At 40.0% G+C, this 3,019-nt stretch overlaps 1 non-coding gene across 1 annotated transcript; it reads right to left on the bottom strand.

Moving 5' to 3' along the window:
• Positions 1–1,505: 1,505 nt before the first annotated feature.
• TRNAS-GCU (transfer RNA serine (anticodon GCU)) lies at positions 1,506–1,579 on the bottom strand. Its single transcript has one exon. It is a non-coding gene; the product is annotated as a tRNA-Ser (tRNA).
• Positions 1,580–3,019: the final 1,440 nt, after the last annotated feature.

Raw genomic sequence — 3,019 nt, 5'->3', positions numbered from 1 at the left:
TGGCATCTTAAAACTTCAAACTTGGCATCTTAAAAACTCTAGCTTTCTAAGATTCATGAATTCAGCAATCTAGAAAAACATCTCATTCAGTAAAGGAAATTTTTAGGACTCTGTTGTGGTAGTGGGGAGCTATGGCTAACGTATAGCTTGATTGTATAGAGACGTTTGTGCTCTCAGCTTCTACCAAGGGTCTTGAGACTCTAATTTTCTTTGTATGATATTTTCCACTTTACTCATGGAGAAGTTTTTCCCAAGGTTTATGTAATCTCACACATTATATGTTTAAATGTTTTCATTAATTTCCAATTTGTGTGAAATAGAAGCAATAAGAATTTAAAACAGCATTGTTATGGGCTCAGTAGCCCATCTGCCATTCTGTCCTCTTTTCCCCAACAGTTAGAGAAAGAACAACTGTGAGAACAAACAAAGGGTTTAACACCACGCCTTAGTATGAGAATTCCAAGTATCTGAATCTTCAGGAAAGAGAGACCTGAATGTTTAGTTTTCATTGTCGAAGGTAATAACGGCGAGCACAATTAGAAACTGTGATTAGAGGTAGGGCTTCGAACCAGTCTGTTCAGGTTTGAACCCTTGCTGAGAATTTGCATTTCTAACAAGTTCCCAGGAAGTTATACATAAGAATCACCTGGGGATCTTGTTAAAATGTAGATTCTGATTCAGTATATCTGGGGTGGGAAAGCAAATTCTCAGCAGGGAACTTGTTAGGAATGGAAATTCTCAGCAGAGATTTGAACCAGAATGAACCAGTTTGAAGCTCTGATTAGAGGTAAAGCATTGTAGCATAAATTCTAGTGAGCATTAAGTGATTAAACAAACACACACCATGAGCTATTGTTTCCAGGGGGATATTTGATGGTGGCACAGGGAAGTCTTCTGATACTGTGCAGAGAGAGATTTGTTTCAGTTCAGATCCCAACAAAGGAGGCTTTCCTTCCAGCAGTAGAGTTCGACAAGCCCTCCCCCTCTCCTTCCCATAGGAAGAGAATGTTGAGGAGCCCTGAGAACACAGACAAACACAACAGTCTGATTACATACAGAGAAAAGCCATTTCTGACTCTGCTAGGAAAGCAGATGCTGGCATTTTGTAAACCACATTGGAGGTAACATTGTTAGGGAACAATTCAAGACCAAGTTTGGAAAGAGTTTTGTTCTTAAGCCCCTTTTATGCCCTTAGACAGGTAAAAACCAAAGAGAGTGCAAAACTGTGAGGGGTCCACTGAAGAGGAGTAATAGAATTTGGACAGTGCTTAGAAAAGTGGTTTGTTCACATACTGGACCAGAATACACCAGCTAAGAGTTAATTGCAGTTGCTTCACACTGGAAGTCAGTATTATACCATCGTATAATGTTTATAACCAGTACCAGTTGCTATCGAGTTGATTTTGACTCATGACTACCCCATATGTGTCACAGTAGAACTGTGCTCCATAGGGTTTTCAGTGGCTGACTTTTCAGAAGTAGATGGCAAGGCCTTTCTTCCAAGGTGCCTCTGGGTGGACTTGAACCTCCAACCTTTTGTTTAGCAGCCGAACGTGCTAACCATTTGCACCACACAGGCACTATAAAATTTATAGCTATGTGTAATTATGCTAAGCTAAATGTATTCTAAACTAAGTATTATTCCCTGTAGAAATATAGGATAGTCATTATCGTTTTTGTTGTCTTTAGAAAGGAATCTTCTTCTAGTCCCAGTCCCCAAGTTACAAACATCTGACTTAACGTATAACACGTAGTTATGGACCATCCCTCGTAAAGCCTATTATATTAAAAATTCTAGGTACATACAGTGGTTCGAAATAACAAATGGGTGCTACTTTGCAATGTGCAACAAAACATTATTATTATTATTACTGTATTATTATGGTACAGGTATTTTAGTGTATCTGGAAGTGTTTCTTTAATGTTTTTTATGCATAGAAAGGTAGACTATATACTATATACTAAGACAAACATTTGACTAACTGACGTTAGAGATGAACTGTATCTAACTCTTCCGATTTACATACAAATTCGACTTAAAGACAGATTTAGGAATAGAAGTCGTTTGTAATCCGGGGACTGCCTGTATTATAAACGGTCTGGAACTTCCGCTTCCTGCCTTGAAAAAAATAACAGCAAAAACAAGTGCTTAAGGGAAGGTATTGTTAACATGAATATCTTTTGTTACTTAAGCAGCACCCCATCAGAAGGCAGCCTGGTGGGCTGGGGAACAGCTTGGCCCTAGAGTCAGGTAGAGGTGGGTTCCAGACCTGGCTCATTCATTATCTTTGACCGTAAGTAAGGTACTTGACCTCTCTAGATATCTATTCCTTATCTATGAAAGGGGGAAATAATCAAATACCTACCTCACAGCACTGAACCAAACTGAACCCATTGCCATCAAGTCAATTCCTACTCATAGCGACTCTATAGGACAGAGTAGAACTGCCCCATAGGGTTTCCAAGGAGTGGCAGGTGGCTTTGAACTGCTGACCTTTTGGTACAGTACTGGAGGAAGGATTAAATAAGTTATTGTAAAAGCCGTTGAAAACAGGTGTGTGGCGATCAAGAAACATGTTTTGACCTCACCTAACATTCAACAAGTATGGCTTTGTAAAATAGTCAGGCACTGAGCCCTTTCTGTACTGCTAGCTCCACTACCACCAACTCCACTTGTGTAAAATGATCACCATTATCATTAATATTACTATAATGTTACCCTAACAGTGTTTCTTCCTGGGTGAGTGTGTTAAAACCTTTGCAAAGCTCAATGCTATCCATGAACTCTCTCTCTCTCTCTGTTCCAACCGTTCAAAGTTCTGCTTGGCAGTGTCTTCGAGCTGGTATGAACTGGAAATCTGAATGGCTGTATGAACACAAAGACAGATGGCAGGATCCCCATTGGAATGTGTGGCCAGCACATGGCTGCTATTTGTTTTCACTCCCGCGTAGTCAGCAGATACACTGTGACTGTACTGCAGCTGCGGTGAGATTTACTTCCAGAACTTCTCAGGACGGT

This window comes from Trichechus manatus, unplaced genomic scaffold (genome assembly GCF_000243295.1).
Source record: "Trichechus manatus latirostris isolate Lorelei unplaced genomic scaffold, TriManLat1.0 scaffold00036, whole genome shotgun sequence".
Taxonomy (NCBI): domain Eukaryota; kingdom Metazoa; phylum Chordata; class Mammalia; order Sirenia; family Trichechidae; genus Trichechus; species Trichechus manatus.
Note: the sequence above shows the minus strand (reverse complement) of the source record. Positions and strands in the feature narration are given on the sequence as shown.